The sequence below is a fragment of the Schistocerca gregaria genome, chromosome 1 (assembly GCF_023897955.1).
Source record: "Schistocerca gregaria isolate iqSchGreg1 chromosome 1, iqSchGreg1.2, whole genome shotgun sequence".
NCBI classification, from domain to species: domain Eukaryota; kingdom Metazoa; phylum Arthropoda; class Insecta; order Orthoptera; family Acrididae; genus Schistocerca; species Schistocerca gregaria.
In genome coordinates this window covers 842,367,480-842,387,402 of record NC_064920.1, presented here as the reverse complement: position 1 = coordinate 842,387,402, position 19,923 = coordinate 842,367,480, and positions in this window count along the sequence as shown.

Here is a 19,923-nt window from a genome sequence, read left to right as displayed (position 1 = left end):
AACTACTCAGATTGTCACCCAGGTCATTTATATAGATCAGGAACAGCAGAGGTCCCAGGGCGCTTTCCTGGGGAACACCTGATATCACTTCAGTTTTCAATCCCGCACCAATAACATGCACATCAGCCGCAAAACTGCTCAGCTCCGTTCTAACTCATAACTACAGGCATTGTGCTACATGGCAAGCCCACTTAGAACTGCGCACATCTGACAACAGACTGACTGTCTCAGTACAACTGCTTCCAGACAACTGACACTTTATAACTGCTAAATTACAACCGCCCCGTTTCCTTCCTAGAAATACAATGCGCTCACGTGGCACCACTACACCCTAGGCGTTCAGTGGCTGAAATACTCACTCCAAAGATCTCCAGTGAAACCTAAATACATCCCATGTCGAAGAGCTGTATCGAAACTGACGAGCAAGCGGTTGTAAAACATACCAAAGAACTCTCTCGTAACCTGTGTGCAAAAATAAGTAATCGAAATGGAGGATGGCTGAATCAACAGACATCTTTCAATCATATACTTTATTTTAATTTTCTAAGCTTAACTGCGATTCAAGACAGTCTTATGTGCGAAAGACGGTCACTTGTAATGTTAAAACTAATATAATAAAAATGACATACGAGTATCGTATAGTGTCAGGTTAGAAATATGTATTCAGCTGCTAATTGGTCGACACTAAACGACACGCTCACAAAGAAGATCCGAAATACTGACTTATTTCCTCAGAAAGCGTTTTACTGAAGGAGGACACACCGCGGTCCCCCTCTCTGCCGCTGAGATTGATATAAAAATCAATGTATTAAAATTAACTGAAAGAGCGCAACAGGAAAAAATCATTGGGTTTGGTGAGATACCTGTTCAAGTGTGTACAGTTTGTGTTAAAGCTTACTTCATTCCTTATTGCAGTTTACCACAAGTAGCGAGGGTAAAAAGTGATTCGAGAAACGTGAAGATCGTTATCGTTTTCGACCTGGGCATTAGCTGTAGGCCCGTATCTCTGGCATCAATAGATTGTAGAATTGTGCAAAAGATTGTATGCTCGCCTTTTTGGAGATCAAAATTGTCCTCTGTGGGAATGAACGTAGGCTCCACAAACATGGATTATCCGAAATTCAGCTAGTTAATTAGTTACTTATTTCTTAGTTCATTTGATCGATTTCTAAGATGTACTGTACGTGTTTTTCACTATCTACATTACAAGAAAAGAAGATTGCCACGTGAAAATGACAGCAGATTAAATCTAAACTTTTCCTTGGTATTTGCCAGACGTTTTATGTTATTGTTCCAACTGTCAAAGATTTTTGTGGCTGTGTATTGAAGTCCATCCTGGGCATTAGCAGCTTTAGTACTGAGTAACGAAAGAAATTCTTTCTTCTAGTGTCGTAGTTGTCGACCTGACTACCTTTTCACACTGCGATTGATATTTACTACTAATTTCAATAACGAATACGTATGTTACGACGATGCAGTCAGAATACCTAATTCCTTAAAGAGGCCTCTAAATGGTGGATATGGGTCAACACTGCATATTAGTCCCGCTGTTAGCTTTTGTACGATCAGTACTTTTTTTGTATGCCATGAGCTACCCACAAAAATTGTACTGTAATAAATTAATGAGTGCAAATATGTAAAGCACGCTATTATGATGGTTTGTTCATTTCCCAAACTAACAATTATATAAAGAGCAATAGGCTCCGAATTCTTAGCTACCTACATGTTTCTTCTAGTTCTTGAAATCAACACGTGGATCAAAGAAATTGGCTGTCTACCCTGCTCACGTCTTCCCATGAGCCACATTAGTTCCTAGAGTTATTGCACTCGTTGTATCCAAGGAAATATACTATCTCTTTCCAAAATTAAGGAGAAATTATTTTTAGGAAACTGTTAATTAATTCATCGAAAAATATTCACACCAACGGCTTCCGTCGCTTCTCTGATAATTACAATCCTGGAAATTGAAATAAGAACACCGTGAATTCATTGCCCCAGGAAGGGGAAACTTTATTGACACATTCCTGGGGTCAGATACGTCACATGATCACACTGACAGAACCACAGGCACATAGACACAGGCAACAGAGCATGCACAATGTCGGTACTAGTACAGTGTATATCCACCTTTCGCAGCAATGCAGGCTGCTGTTCTCCCATGGAGACGATCGTAGAGATGCTGGATGTAGTCCTGTGGAACGGCTTGCCATGCCATTTCCACCTGGCGCTTCAGTTGGACCAGCGTTCGTGCTGGACGTGCAGACCGCGTGAGACGACGCTTCATCCAGTCCCAAACATGCTCAATTGGGGACAGATCCGGAGATCTTGCTGGCCAGGGTAGTTGACTTACACCTTGTAGAGCACGTTGGGTGGCACGGGATACATGCGGACGTGCATTGTCCTGTTGGAACAGCAAGTTCCCTTGCCGGTCTAGAAATGGTAGAACGATGGGTTCGATGACGGTTTGGATGTACCGTGCACTATTCAGTGTCCCCTCGATGATCACCACAGCTGTACGGCCAGTGTAGGAGATCGCACCCCACACCATGATGCCGGGTGTTGGCCCTGTGTGACTCGGTCGTATGCAGTCCTGATTGTGGCTCTCACTTGCACGACGCCAAACACGCATACGACCATCATTGGCACCAAGGCAGAAGCGACTCTCATCGCTGAAGACGACACGTCTCCATTCGTCCATCCATTCACGCCTGTCGCGACACCACTGGAGGCGGGCTGCACGATGTTGGGGCGTGAGCGGAAGACGGCCTAACGGTGCGCGGGACCGTAGCCCAGCTTCATGGAGACGGTTGCGAATGGTCTTCGCCGATACCCCAGGAGCAACAGTGTCCCTAATTTGCTGGGAAGTGGCGATACGGTCCCCTACGGCACTGCGTAGAATCCTACGGTCTTTGCGTGCATCCGTGATTCGCTGCGGTCCGGTCCCAGGTCGACGGACACGTACACCTTCCGCCGACCACTGGCGACAACATCGATGTACTGTGGAGACCTCACGCCCCACGTGTTGAGCAATTCGGCGGTACGTCCACCCGGCCTCCCGCATGCCCACTATACGCCCTCGCTCAAAGTCCGTCAACTGCACATACGGTTCACGTCCACGCTGTCGCGGCATGCTACCAGTGTTAAAGACTGCGATGGAGCTCCGTATGCCACGGCAAACTGGCTGACACTGACGGCGGCGGTGCACAAATGCTGCGCAGCTAGCGCCATTCGACGGCCAACAGCGCGGTTCCTGGTGTGTCCGCTGTGCCGTGCGTGTGATCATTGCTTGTACAGCCCTCTCGCAGTGTCCGGAGCAAGTATGGTGGGTCTGACACACCGGTGTCAATGTGTTCTTTTTTCCATTTCCAGGAGTGTATAATAATTGTGCCAGCTCCAAAAACACCAACAAATGGAGGGTCATTCACATATATGATGAATAAGAGAAGACACAAAATTAAATGCCTTGGAGCTCCATTCATTAGATTTCCAAAGCTATTTAAAGTTTCTCCACCTCCAACTTAGTTTCAGATATTCACCCCCTCCCATCTTTGCATTCCATTTGTTACATAAGTAAACTCAAACAAGTAGTGGTATTTCTCTTTACATTTGTTCCAGACTTCCACACATTATTTTAATTTATATTACTGAACTGGACCATTGAGTACATATGCAATATGAGGTCTTTCATTTGCTCTGAGCACTCTGCTTGTATTTGGTTAGTGCATTTCGCTGCTCGTATATGTTTCCTGAATACTTGTAATGTGGTATTTGTATTTCTCAAAGAGGTTCGAGTGTTGATGTCATTGTATGAAAGTCTCAACCGACAACCTAGGAATCACCCGATTTCTTGTAACAAACTGCAGAGAACCACCTTTCGTGATCTCCGGCAGTAAACTAACAGTAACTTTTGGCATTACTCTGTTCTTGATTTCTTTGCAAAAGAAATGCGCCACTTGGTTGACACATTTTTGATCCGAGTCGGAAGTATTAACCTCTTAGTTCTTGTGTAACTCAATTACTAAGTAAGACTGAAGGTGTACGTGTCTACTTCTAGTACCTAAATTTAATATAATTCTTTTCATTGTCTCTCAAAATCTTCACGGAATATTCGCCCCTTAGTCAGCTCAGTAACAGAACTTTAGTATATTTTCTTATTCCATTTTTAAATGACGACATTCATTTTTTTGAGCGGCAGTCTTTTCCTGAAATTAAAAAAAAATGCTACACAAAATTAAGGTTTTTCCAAATGTGGAAACATGTTCGAAGGTACAGCATGGTCATGTACCTAGGAACAAAGTTTCATCTGAAATTTAAAAGCTCTACAATCGAGAAAATCTTGTCAATATGGTATTTAATCGTCTATCTTTCACATTATTACTCTACTATACTCCAACAATCAGTAAGTGAAATCAAATTAAACGTAAGTACGAAGTATATCAGAAAGTAATTAAAAGTTAGAAGCATTTTGAAACTGAAGCTATAGGAGATGTTCTGTTGTTCTGTTTTAAGATAAATAATATGCACGACTAACGAAATATGGATTAACTGTCGACATTTTATGTAGAGATATATATGATTTTAGTCACCCTAAAATTATGTACCTCAAGAATTAAAATGAATTAATATATTATACATCACTTACAGGTGTAGAGCGCGAAATATTTGCAAACGCTGAGCAAAACACAACTTCATGTGTAACAACAACTAAAAGGCATGGAAAATCGTGATATCTGCTAATGGCGATCACTAATGGGCTTTCCTTCATTCGATACTGAAATCAGTCGCTAGGCTGGAGTACCGGTCGAATAACATCGTGTGTTCCTAGGTACACTATCCTGTATGCAGAGAGGAAAGCCAGTGGTATCCTGAACCCAATTTGTTTTACGAAACTCCACAAGAAAAATTCCAGAGGCATCAAGTCTGGCGAACGATCCGGCCACGGCACATCTCCGTGTCCAATCCAACGATTTGGGAAATGTCTCAGCAATCCATTTGTAGCCATCAGCGAAAAATGTGCTGGACACCCATCGTGTTGATACCACATTCTGTTCCTTGTTCCTAAAGGTATTTCTTCCAATAACATATCTAATGTTTCTTGCAGGAATGTGATGTACTTCCCACCATTAAGATTTCCTTCGATGAAATAGGGGCCTATACTTCTGCCCTCCAGAATCTCACACCATACATTCACCGAACACGGTGTTTCGTGTGCAACTTGCCGCAGCCAACATGGATTTTGTTGCCCAATAATGCATCTTATCCAAATTAACATTTCCATGCTTCGTAAATGTAGCCTTATCAGTAAATAAAATCAAATTAATAAATGTATCATCCCTTTGAATCCGAAGTTGAGTTCATCGGCAGAATTCAATGCAACACATACAATCCGTATCAGTTAATTTTTGCTGGAGACTGATATGGTAAGGATGATATTTATGGCGATTCAGAACACGAACAACACTACTCTGTTTCATACCAGATTCCCTTCCGATTTGACGCGAACTCTAACCACAGCGGCAAGAGTACCAATTTCCGTTTCCTCGATAGTAACTTTCCCTTGCCTGGTATGTTTCCTATGCGTTAAAAATCCAGTTGTTCTCAATTTATCATACACATATTTAAATGTACGACTTGTAAGGTGAATACACTGAGGGTATCTTTTAGCGTATAAGTCTCTAGCTCTCACTGAATTCCGTTGGCATTCTCCGTAAATGAGAAGCATTTCGACTTGTCCTCCGAAGGAATACAACATTCACATTCGATTGATTAGACGATACTAGTCTTACCGTTTCTATTACTGTTGTATTGGAAACCGTCAAATGGTGTTTAGGGGCATGTCAATGGCACGTTAGATGAATAAGCCTTATTCGGCGAATATTTACTATTTGCACGATATACCAGAGAGAATTGTCAGAGCACATGCTTCGATAAGTGCGGAAGTGATAAGGAATACCACTCAGTCCATGAAAAGGAGGTTGCAGTACTGCATTGATACCAATGTTCATCACTTCGAACACCTTCTGTAAGTGGACGTTCATGTGTGCTACTGGGGCTATTAGTGGCATTCAGCACCGCCTCAGAAGAGGCACTGTGTGTGTTATTGTGTGTCTTTCCAATCGATATAATTGTCAAATATCGGGCTGCATCCTACTGGCTGAGGATGGGAAGACCCAATAAGGTCAGGGAAATTACGAGAGAAAATGTCGAGCAGAAGCGTTAACAAAACTCTTGGAAGGAGGATATCTGACAATGGGAGTGGGAAGAAAACGATAAGAATCGCAGGCTGCACACCTTTTTCTCCAAAATCGGGGAGCAGTTACGAATGAAAGGAGCCAATCCGAGGGGTCCACTTTCTAACTGGGCCCGGTCCTTGCTCTTGCAGCGCGTTTCGCTGGCTGACAGCGGCGTCTGCCTACGTGGGAAATGTGGATCTCCTGAATACGTAATTATGTTCTGAGGACGGTACAGTCGCTTACGTAGAAACATATCAGGAATTACCACAGAGACACTACAAGAAACATTCAGCGATGCATACAAATGGGAACTATTAAACAAACATATCAAATATACAAAATTGAACACTCTACCTAGAGACAAATGAGACCGTATCGACATCGTGTTGGACGACAGCGTGACGAATGGGTCAGTTCACGTGAAGATTGCAGCACAACCGACTCCTCTGACGCTAACACTAACGACGAGACTAACGATGAATAATATTTGCATAACACATAGGCTATGTACACGACAATAAATGATGAAGGAGTAACACACGGACAAATTGGAATAGAAACCTTCTAATAAATTAATTACGACAATTCATGGCCGGTTATTGCAAGTGCCGCTTAAACATGTATTTAGACTTCAATTAGAGTAACTTAACTTAGAAAAAATACAACAAAATATTCCATGAAATTAACACAAATACAACGACGAGAGAAGTGTAACGCTCGACACACACACTAAACAACAATAAATGTGGAGATAGCAACAGGCAGATAAACTGGAATAGAAACTTGTCAAATAGATTAAGTGGAATAGATTGTAAGCTGTCATTGTACCAAATACCACGCTAAACCTGTAAGTAGAATAACGTAGGTAATTAACGCACATAATATAAAAATTCTATCAAAACACACATATTAGCACAGTTATGTGAGAGAAGAAACGACTCGTGACATTCAAGACGTGTGGCATAGTGCCTTTCTATCCCATGACAGAGGGCCACCAATAGTATCCGCAAGAGTTTAGCCAATAACGCTCCTTTTCTTCTGCATCCGCGCGGGAACATTAGCCTATGAAGATGGCCCACCAATGGTAGCCACAAGAATTACAAACCGATACTCCCACTTTTCCAGCACAAACGAGGGAAAACTCCCCTTTATAAGAGAAGGTGACATTGATCTCTGACAGTGTTCTAGCAGTAGTGGATACCGAAACATCCTGAAGAAAATCCCAGCAGAGGGGTCGAAAAGTCGGTTATTTTTAGAAGGAAATATGGCGCGGCCTAACAACCCAGAAGATTTTAACGTTAGTGACAACGGCCACGAAAGCCTGCAGATTTATGTCCTTTGTTGTTGTAGATGATTTAGAGGAAGGGAAGCAGGGAGGAGGAGAGGTTGTAATACGTTCCCCATTATAGCTCTCGTATATATGTATGTTCTAAAAAAATTGTTTTTAGTTTTGTATATGTATACATTTTTGTATAATCAACACATTGCTGTTGTAGTTGATTTAGGGGGCTGGATCGATGGATCCACCATGGTTCCGAATGATGAGATGCCTCAATGCGTAGAGGAGATGGAGGTGCGCCGCCATGAGGAGATGAGGTAGGTGATTCCTAAAGATCTGAGGGATATCTCACGGAGCCAGAGCAATGTAGGTGATTTATATACACACTCACGCTGCTTACATATAATCAGTATTTATAATGATATACTTGCAGCAGCAGCAGCAAGCAGTTTCTGAAACGATGTACTTATTTCTCCCTGTTCTTCTTCTTCTTCCTGCAGGTGCCTCGTCAGGATACACCGTGGCACGGTATACAGCAGTCTGGACCGCCACCTCTTTAGGTGTCGCTGTACGGTGATACAACATGCAATGTGTGGTTTTCATGGGCAATAAAAAGGACAGAAATGATGTGTATGTTGATCTCTATTCCAATTTTCTGTACAGATTCCGTAACTCTCGGAAGCGAGGTGACGCAAACCTTTTTTTGATGTGTGTATTTTAAAGCAAATGGGGCATTGTACTTTATTGCTGACGTACTTTGTAAAGAATTTCGAAGAACTAGGGATGGTACCATTCTGCACTGCAGCTGATGAGCAAGGACGACAACGAGAATATATGGTACCGACCAGGTGGGGGCATGTCTTGCACACTCCATGTACGCGTTCCCCATATGTTACGTCACGCCACTATGGTCGCCAGGAGTCCGGCTTTAGCCGGAGATGTCCGCTACTTTCACGACCGCGTCGAGCCAGGCACATATGGCTTTTGTTAGACTTTTTAGATATGAATTAGAGAACTCAAAACTAAGCCCCGTTCCCAGCAAATGACGTAAGCAAGAGTAGTAAGTACGAGAAGGAGTAGGGAATTATATCATAAGGATATACTGATATATCAGCCAATACTGTTTTTATGCTTATGTCCTATGTTTTTCGTCGTTAAGCCGAACAAGACTTAGACCGTCAGAACCACGCTACGCGCAGAGCGAGTGAGGCAGAGCAGAAGGTCCCGATCCGCCGTACCCAAACCGCCCACCTCGCTCCGCTCCTACCAATGTTGAGACACGCAAATGTAGAATAAATAATTTTATTCAAAATCAATAAAGTTGACAGAATATAACTTTGCATTTCCAGGCAATAACGCCAATGTCAAATGAGTGTTCTGTTTTATAAATGCCTAAGGAACAAAATAACGAAATACTAGCGGAGTTCAATAAGTAATGTAACACTTTCTGTGCCAGTTTCGGTTGAAAATATATGTAATTTGTTATGGGACATCTTGGAACATTCCCGCTTCAGCCCCTGTACTTTAATAAACTTACGATAGGTGGCGGTGCTATATATCGCCTTCAAAACATCGTCTGTCATCGAGGTGCGTTCCAAGCAGAGAGCTGTCACTGAGTCTCTTTTGGCGGAAAACCAGAGCATCGCAGAGATTCATAGGTGCTAGCCGAATATATTCGGAGACCTGATAGTGAAAAAAAGCACGGTGAGTCGTTGAGAGAGGCGTCTGTCGCCATCGGAACAAGGCCGCGCAAAGCTGTCCGATCTCCTGCGTGCCAGTTGGCAACACACAGCAGTAGCTCCTGATATGTTTGCGCGTCAGTCGCCATAAAAATGCGAACTAACTCCTCTTTTACCATGACAGTACAAGGCCTAACACTACTCTGCGTAGCAGAGAGGAGCTCACAAAACTTCGTAGGATCAATCTTGCTCGTTTACGCTACAACCCAGATCTCGCACCTTCCTTACATGTGTTTGGCCCAGTGAAAGATTCACTTTGTGGGAAGCAAAACATGGGTGATAGGGAGGTTATTAATGCAGTAAGGTGTTGGCTCCTACGTCAACCAGTGGAATGGTACCAGGAGGGTATACAGGTCCTTCCAGTAAGGTGGTGTGAAGACATCGCATTGAATGAAGATTATGTTGAAAAATAGGGTTCTGTAGCCCAAGAAACACAAGAGGATGAGCTATGCTAGGAAAAGTCCGAGTATACGGGAAGATTTCAGTTAGATTACATCATGGTCAGGCAGAGATCCCGAAATCAGATACTGGATTGTAAGGCGTACCCAGGAGCAGATATAGACTCAAGTCGCAATGTAGTAGTGATAAGAGTAGGCTGAATTTGAAGAGATTAGTCAGGAAGAATCAATACACAAAGAAGTGGTATACGGAAGTGCTTAGGAATGACAAGATACGTTTGAAGTCAAATAAGGCTATAGATACAGCAATAAGGAATAGTTCAGTAGACAGTACAGTTGAAGACGAATGGACAATAACAGAAGTTGGAAATAAAAATGTAGGTACAAAGAAGGTAACGCGAAGAAACCATTCGTAACAGAACAAACACTTCAGTTGACCGATGAATGATGGAAGTGCAAAAGTGGTCAGAGAAGTTAGGAATACAGAAATACAAGTCGCTGAGGAGTGAAATAAATAGAAAGTGCAAGGAAGCTAAGACCATCTGGCTGCACGAAAATGTGAAAAAATAAAAAAACAAATGATTGTCGGAAGGACTGACTCAGTATACAGGAAAGTCGAAATAACCTTCGATGAAATTAAAATCAAGGGTGGTACCATTAAGAGTGCAACGGTAATGCAGAAGGGACAGCGGATAGATGGAAAGAGTACACTAAAGGCCTTTATGAACGGGAAGATTTGTCTGATGTGATAGAAGAAGAAACAGGAGCCGATTTAGAAGAGGTAGGTGATCTAGTATTAGAATCAGAATTTAAGAGAGCTTTGAAGGATTTAAGATTAAATAAGGCTCAAGGGGTAAATAACATTCCATCAGAATTTCTAAGATCATTGGGGAAAGTGACAACAAAATGACTATTCACGTTGCTGTGTAGAATGTATGACTCTGGTGACATGCCATCTGACTTTCGGAAAAAATATCATCCACTCAGCTCCGAAGACTCCAAGAGCAGACAAGTGCGAGAATTATCGCATAATCAGTTTAACAGCTCATGCATCCAAGTTGCTGACTAGACTAATATACAGAAAAATGGAAAAGAAAAATGAGAATGTGTTAGATGATGATCAGTTTGGCTTTGGGAAAGGTAAAGGCACAAGAGAGGCGATTCTGACACAATCACTGGATATGCAGACCTGGACAATGTAAAATGGAGCAAGATGTTCGAAATTCTGAGAAAAATAAGGTAAACTATAGGGAGAGACGAAGAGGGAATAATAAGAGTAGACGACCAAGAACAAAGTGCTCGGATTAAAAGGAGTGTAAGACAGCGATGTAATCTTTCGCCCCTACTCTTCAATCTGTACATCGAAAAAGCAATGATGGAAATAAAAGAAAGGTTCAGGAGCTGAATGAAAACTCAAGGTGAAAGGATATGAATGATACGATTGGCTGACGACGTTGCTATCCTGAGTGAAAGTGATCTGCTGAACGGAATGAACACTCTAATGAGTACAGAATATGGATTGAGAGTAAATCGAAGAAAGAAGAAAGTAATGGGAAGTAGTAGAAATGAGAACAGCGAGAAAGTTGACATCAGGATTGATGGTTACGAAGTATATGAAGTTAAGGAATTCTTTCACCTAAGCAGCAAAATAACCAATGGCGAACGCATCAAGGAGGACATCAAAAGCACTGACCAAAAGGGTATTCCTGGTCAAGAGAAGTCTACTAGTGTCAAACATAGGAATTAATTTGAGGAAGAAATTTCTGAGGATGTACGTTTGGAGCACAGTATTGTATAGTAGTGAAACACAGACTGTGGGAAAACGGGAACAGAAGATAATCGAAGCATTTAAGATGTGCTGCTAAAAATGAATATTGAAAATTAGGTGGACTGATAAGATGAGGAATGAGGAGGTTCTGCGCAGAATCGTAGAGGAAAGGAATACGTGGAAAACACTGACAAAGGGAAGGGACAGAATGATAGGACATCTGTTAAGAGATTAGGGAATAACTTGCATGGTACTAGAGGGAGCAGTAGAAGGCAAAATCTTTAGAGGACAGCGATTGAAATACATGCATCAAATGATTGAGGACGTAGGTTGCATGTTCTACTCTGAGATGTTCGTAGCAGGCCGCATCAAATCACTCAGAAGACTGATGACTAAAAAAAATAGCCCCAAGTGTGGGGAATAATTTGGTATATTGAAATCCCGAATAAAACCAAGCTCCTTTCAGAAAGAAATGTGTTGTATTACTTATTGAACGCCCTTGTGAATTGCAAATGGCCACAGTTTCAAAGACTTTGTTGTGTAGTTTAAAATTACCCTGACACGAGTTTCAAGAAATCATTTCTTAGAAAAATAATATTCTTGATAAAGTGGGTACAAATGAGAAATATTAATACAAAACTAAATATTATGTTTTTGTTTCATTTTGTGTCCCAGAAGAATGTATAATTATTTTCTTTGCTTACTGAAGAGCTTTTATTTTATTTTGAGATAAGTCGTCTTACCATGAAGACAGTAATCAACAAGACTGAGCACTTAGTTGCTATCGTAATTGCCAAATTGTAAGGCGTTTACTGATTTTTGTTTTGTTTTGTCTGAGCATGTTTATGGTTGGTCTCGCAAAAACTGAGAGTAATTCATTATTAATAAACTACTGGAAATATCCAACTGACATTCAATCAAAGTTTGTAGTCCGCCCTTGAGGGCTAAATATAATGACGAATCCAGCTTTTCTGTTTTTGAACATGGCAACCCTGCACGTCGCATGACTGCAGGTACAAAATTTTCTCAGTAGTGCTATACTGATTCGTATGTTTGTTTTGTTGCTATTTCATAATCGTAGATGTGTTATTAAAATTGTGATGGCCAGTTTTCCCAGTTTTTATAAAATACGATATTTCAAACCAATGGAAGTTTTCCGAATGAACAGAATTGGTTTTTGAAAAATGATTGTTTAAAAGGCAAGGATTTTACCACTGGTGCTGTCATAAATCGATGTCCAGATTTTTTATTTCGCTTATTAGTTGAAAAAGGAAAAAATAGTCTTTTTTAACCGAGACCAAACAATTACTGACAAATCGCTGTTGTTCAGAACTAAAATACCGGTATCGGTTTTAACCCCGCGGTTTTCTCCATCCCCACAATGGCCGTTGTCTCCTGTGGATAAATGTCACTGGATTGTAACGCAAAGTTGATTATGGGCGGGGTAGAGGCTGTCTTTATGTCCACCAAAGAGGAGGAGCTCTGCGTGGTGTGCAGCACGTGATCTGTTCAGCCTCTAGTCTAGTCGTCGCCTCACATTTCATCAAACGCACCTCTACTAGAATTATATTCAAAGCGGGCGATTTTCGTGGGAAAACCCGCTTTCGAAGGCGAGATCACTAGGGAACAGTTATATGGCGCCGCTCGATTTGGAGGTAGCCAATATAAATTCTGGTTTCAAAAAAATGTTCCACACCAGTATTTATTTTCATGTACAAAAAGGAACCATAACTAATTTGTTATTTGAGATGTTTCATTGAAAAGTCCTTGGTTTTAAAGGTGATAACCTCTGCTTTCTCCGTGTCCTCGATTTTTATGGCGCTGGATGCAACGGAATTTTCTTCTTCAACAGAATAACATCGGCCTATAAGTTAAATTTTAAAAAGGCTACTACACCAAATCCATCCGAAGTACTGCCGGAGACAATACTGTAGTATTAAATATGCTAAACGTATTGCAGGTGGAAGAGCAGAAAAAAATTGTTTTACCTCACACTGAGTGGTATCGTGCCTTTTGAGTGTAAATCATGTTTCTGTAGTGGAACAAAGCACGTAACTAGCAAAAAGAAGAACAAATATCATTGTAAGGAGAGTCTCAGCCAGTCTCTGGAACAACCACATCGAGATCGCCTTTCTATTTAAACTCATTTGTCCTTATCCAGTTGAATACACTTAAACGCCAATTCGCAACTTTTTCATAAATTTTGAGTTCATGAATAATTAATAGTAACGTCCTTCAACAGCTAGACTGTAACTGGCAAAAGATTTGTTTCCCAACGGCTAGCAAGGCGCTTGAATCAGTACAGAGCGACGCCTGGCTGCTAGGCAGCACGTAGAACGATATAACGCTGTGTAGTACTTCATTCTAAAAAACATTTCGGACGTTCTCAAAACACGTTACAAGAAGGTTAACGATGACTCTGCTGTCTATCTCTTTCATTCTTCGACCTTATAATGAGGGAACATCTCGTTTCAGGTGAGGATACAATACCCAAAAGTTAGCATTCCCAGGAATGGAACGACGTAACTTAGATTATGTGACTCTTGGATAAGGAAGTATTTACATCTACAGAACTACTCTACAATTCAACTTTTAGTGCCTGGCAGGGGGATCTTCAAGACACCTTCAGAACATTTCTCTAACGTTCCACCGTCTTGCGCGGGAAAAACGAACACTTAACTCTTTCCGTGAGTGCTGTGATTTCTTTTATTTTATTTCGATGATCGTTCTTCTTACGCAGGCGGGAGCCAATAACACATTTTTGCTTTCTGAGGAGAAAGTATGATCCGACTTTTTTTTTTTTTTTAAAAAAAAAAAAAAGCGGACGGGCACGAATTTCATCTTTCACTTCTGTGGCAATCGTGCAATCACTTCATTCTCGAATAGCACTTTGCAATCAGTCTCTGTCAGCTCTATAGTTTTAATCCCTCAAGTACTATGTAACTTATTCAGCGATGTGTTAATCCAAAGTCTGTTATCCTGTTCGATCTTCTTGTCAATATTTTCCACATGTTCCTCTCCTTGCTGATTCTGTGAAGAAACTTCTCATGTCTGGACTTATCAGTCTACCTAACTTTCAGCATCCTACTTAAGTGCCACATTCCATAAGCTTCGATTCTTTTCTTTCCTGGTTCTCCCAAAGTCCATGTTGCACTTCCATACTATGGTCTGTTCTGAACGCACATTCTTAGAAATTTCTTGCTCAATTTAAGGTCAATGTTTGGTACTGTTAGACTTATTTTGGCAAGGAATACCCTCTTTTTCTGAGGTAGACTGCTTTTTATGTCCTCCTTGCTTTTCTCTCTCATGTGTAATTTGGTTCCATGCTAGCAAAATTCCTTCATTTCGTCTATTTCGTGTTCCCCAATTTTGATGTTAAGTTTATGGCTAATCGCAATTTCTGCTACTGCTCAATAGTTTCGTTTCTCTTCGGTTTACCATCAGTCGGTCCTCTGCATTACAGTGTTCATTACCCTCAAGAGGTCCTGTAATTTTTCTTCATTTTTACAGAGGATAGTAATGTAATCACTATACCTTATCATCCTTTCGCCCTGAATTTCAGTTCCATTCCGAAACTAATCTTTTATTTCCATCACTGCTTCCTCGCTGTGAAGATTGGTAAGTAGGTGGATGAAGTATCAATGTGGGTTGGTGTAACAAAATTGCAACATTTTCGTTACTGCCTTGATTTAGTGGACATTTATAGTGGATGTGAGCCGTCGTGGAACCGAGTGGGTAGCGACCTTCCTCACGTTCAAAGTATCAGTAACATTGATTATCACTTATTCCATTATCTCCCTGATTGTGGTACGCAGGTCTTCGACCACCAGAACTGGTGCTTCTCTTGCAATTTCCAGTTCTTCTCAGAGAGTTCGACATTTATATTCATGCTGCTACGCTGTAAGCGTCTGTCGTACGTAACCACTGTGTTATGTGATGGCGTAGTTTTGCAGGACACTTTGTCCAGTGCAGCATGGATCGTGATAACGGTGCTTCCCTTCACATGTAGGTAACGAATTACCACAATACACACGCTTAAGACAAAAGAAAGAGAGACATACCACGAAGGATTATCTGAATGGGACGGAAATCGGTATTTGTGATAGACATGTACAGACAAAAAATGATTACAGCTTCAGAAAAACTGAACGATCTATTCAAGAGAAACAGTTTCACAAATCAAGCAAACCGATTTAGTTAGTCCTCCTGTGGCCCTTAAGCAAGCAGTTATTCGTCTTGGCATTAACTGTTGGTTGTTGGCGGCAAAATGTCGAACTGCTTGAAGAGCCCTGCCCATAGTGCTCCGAACGTTCTCAGGTGGGAAGAGATTCGGCGACCTTGCTAGCAAGGTAGGGTTTGGTAAGCACGAAGATGAGCAGTAGAAACTCGCTCATCATGTGCGGGCTGGCGTTATCTTACAGATATGTATGCCCACGATGGCTTAGCGGCGGCCGTGGTGGCCGACCGGTTCTAGGCGCTACAGTCTGGAACCACGCGACTACTACGGTCGCAGGTTCGAATCGTGCCTCCGTCATGGATGTGTGTAATGTCCTTAGGTTAGTTAGGTTTAAGTAGTTCTAGGGGACCGATGACCTCAGAAGTTAAGTCCCAAAGTGCTCAGAGCCATTTGAACCATTTGATGGCTCAGCACGAAGGGCAACAGAATGGGGCGCAGAACCTCCGACATACCGCTGTGCTGCAATGATGACGCGGATGACAACTAAAGGTGCCCTGCTATGAAATAAAACGGCACTTCACACCATCACTCTCAGTTGTCTGCGTGTATGGCCGGCGACAGCCAGGTCGGTATCCCACCCCTGTCCGGGGCATCTCCGGTCGTGTCTTCGGCCTGGCATTCATCGACCGGAATAGAATTGTCTTCAATGACGAGTCCCGCTTCGAAAAGAGTCCCGAAGACCAGCGAAGATATGTCTGGAGACGAGTGCAGTTATAGTCTAAGAAATGATAAAGAGTCAGGCTACAATTCCTTGGAGCCCAAAACTTTCCACGCTGAGGCGAAGGGTAAGATCAAGAATAAGAGGTTATCAACAAGCTTTAGGGCAATCAGAGCGCGCTGCGAGGCTCCATGAATACAGGGATTAGCCGAGCTGCGTAAGGGGCTGCAGTCATGAACTGTGCGGCTGATCCCGGCGGAGGTTAGAGTCCTCCCTCGGGCTTGGGTATGTGTGTTTGTCCCTGGGATAATTTAGGTTAAGTAGTGTGTAAGCTTAGAGACTGATGACCTTAGCAGTTAAGTCCCATAAGATTTCACACACATTTGAACATTTGAATACAGGGCAATTAAGGTGCGCTACAAAACATTGCTTCAGGAAGGTAAAGAATAAACTGGGAGAGGTTTGGCCTACGAAGACAACTCCAATGCTACACATGGGGAAGACTGTATAAGCTACTGACTGCAAAGGTTAAGGAACCTACTGCCGTGTCCACAATTCGTAAAGAGGATGGCTCAATGAGGGCTAGATGGAGAATGACAGCAGAATATCTACTAAACGCCCAACTTCCTGACGATAACACTGACACAGATACTGAAATAGACGCACTACTTAGAGGTGAACTAGGTAATGAATACGACAGTCTGCTCTTGGTGATACCTTTCACTCAGTAAGAACTTGCTGTCGCAATCTCCGATCTCAGAACTGGAAAGGCACCTGGTCCGGCGTTTATCCTGAGGTTGTGCTTGTAGTAGGTTCACTGATAATGCCATATTTGGCAGCATTACTAAACGAATCGTTGCGATATGGAAAACAGCTAGAGCAGTATTGCTTAAAAAGGAAAGGATAAAGACTCGGCGTCACCGAAAAGCTATAGACCTATGTGTTAAAGTCTTGGTCAAAGTTCAGGCGCGGCTACTCTGTGACCGGTTGCAGGCGCACAGGGAGCTCTTGGGTCTAAGCCAGTGTCATATGGTTTCAGAAAAGTGAAATGTACAGATATTGCAGTTAATAGAGCTCTTCAGATTGTAGGAAATACTACTGCGAAGCACGCAAACGCGCTCGTAATTTACATCGCAGGCTTTGGTAGCGTTCGATGTTTGCACGCCTGCGAGGTCTCGGTGTTCCGAAAAGTCTGTATGAGAGCTCTGTAGATTATTGTAGTGGACGTAGGGTCCAGTGGCTTCCGCCCCAGAGCAGGATAATCAGACAGATTACCAAGTCCTGTCGTCAAGGCTCCATAAGTGTCCCACTGTTCTGAAATCTTAGTGCTGAAACCCCTGTTGCATCTGTTAGACGAGGTAGATGCTATTAAAAGTGTTGTTCCATACGCAGATAATATTCTAGCAGTAGTGTCTGCAGACTCCAGTACGAGACTTGAGGAAAAGACATACGATGCACTTGCTTTTATGCAGCATTGGTGCAAGGGCAATAAACTGACTGTAGCTGTTTATAAATCCACATCCATACTTCTGGAGGGAAGACTTTCTCTTGCTATAAATCCCTCCCCGACGCTTGACGGAATCCCTGTAACCGCAGCACTGTGTGTATATACTTAGGCTCTCTTCTAGAAGAGAAACGAAGTTTGCTAGAATATGTAAAATCTGTTGCTCAGAAAGTGGCTAAAATTATGCGTAATATTCGTGTTGGCAATGCTGACTAAAAATACCGTTGCTGCTGGTGAGGTCATATCACGAAGCTGTCTTCAACCCCACTGTGGGCTTCGCTGTCAGCGTCTGAGAGCTTGGCAGCTATAAAACTTCTGCAATGAATTCAGTGGCGCGTCCTTCTGAGGCTCACCGTTGCCTTCCGCTGTACACCTGTCGAGCGATTACTGGTGACTCGGTATATACCCGATGAATATCGTGCTACGTTACAGGGCAGCACTCTATTGGTTGTAGTATGTGTACTGGGTCCCAGAAACTGATAAAAGACATTCATGAGTCTCGAAGTTAGATGGTTGGCAGGCTGACTGGGAGACTAAAAGCACTGCAAGGCGGATTTACACCATATTCCCAAGCATTAGCAATGGAATCAAATTGAGTGACATTGCCCCTACTCGAGATATGGTGCACACACTGACAGGTCACGGTCCGTATCCCAAACATTTGTATCGAGTAGGAGGCAGCAAAGAGAGGAAGGTTCCGCTAATCAGGCCGTTTTCAATTGACCCCATTTTAGGTAGAGAGAGACTGCAGACAGTCTGGTGACGATCTGCAAACAATTGTTACTGACGTAAACTTGTGCACTGCAGTTAGTCTAACTGCACACAGAATACACTGAAGACCAACGAAACTGGTACACCTGCTTAATACCGTGTAGGGCTCCCGCGAGCACGCAGAAGTGCCGCTACATGACGCGGCATGGACTCTACTAACGTCTGAAGTAGTGCTGGAGGGAACTGACACCAAGAATCCTACAGGGCTGTCCACAAATCCGTAAGAGTACGAGGGGTTGGAGATCTCTTATGAATAGGATGTTGCAACCAATCCCAGATATTCTCAATAATGTTCATGTCTGGGGACTTTGGTTACCAGTGGAAATGTTTAGACACAGAGGAGTGTCTTGGAGCCATTCTGTACCAATTTTGGACGTTTGGGGGTGTCACATTGTCTTGCTGGAATTGCCCAAGTCCGTCGGAGTACACAATGGACATGAATGGATGCAGTGAACAGGCAGGATACTTACATTCGTGTCACCTACCAAAGTCGTATCTAGACGTACTAGGAGTCCCATATCATTCCAACAGCACACGCGCCACAGGATTACAGAGCCTCCACCAGCTTGAATAGTCCCACGCTGACATGCAGGGTCCATGGATTCACGAGGTTGTCTCCAGAACCGTACACGTCGATTATTCCGATACGATTTGAAACGAGACGTGTCCGACCAAGCAACATGTTTCCAGCCATCAACAGTCTAATGTCGCTGTTGAGGGGCCTAGGCGAGGCGTAAAGCTCTGAGTCATGCAGTCATGAGGGGTATACGAGTGGGCCTCCGGCACCGAAAGCCCATACCGACGATGTTTCGATGAATGGTTGGCACGCCGACACTTGGTGGCCCAGCATTGAAATCTGCAGCAATTCGCGGAAGGGTTGCACTTTTGTCACGTCGAACGATTCTCTACAGTAGTCGTTCGTCCTGTTCTTGCAGGTTCTTTTTCCGGCAGCGGTGGTGTCGGAGATTTGATGTTTTACCGGAATACTGAAATTCACGATACACATGTGAAATTGACATACGGCAAATCCCCACTTCATGGCTACCTCGGAGATACTGCGTCCCATCGCTCGTACGCCGACTGTAACACCACATTCAAACTCACTTAAATCTTGATAACCTGCCATTTCAGCAGCAGCAACTGATCGAACAAATGCGCCAGAAGTTGTCTTATATAGGCGTTGCCGACCACAGTGCCGTATTCTGCATGTTTACATATCTTTAAATTTGAGACCGTATCCATATGCCAGTTTCTTTGGCGCTTCAGCGAATACTAGAAACTTGTTTTCTAAAAAAGGAAAGGAAGACCAAAAAAAATACTATGGCCACCTATATTA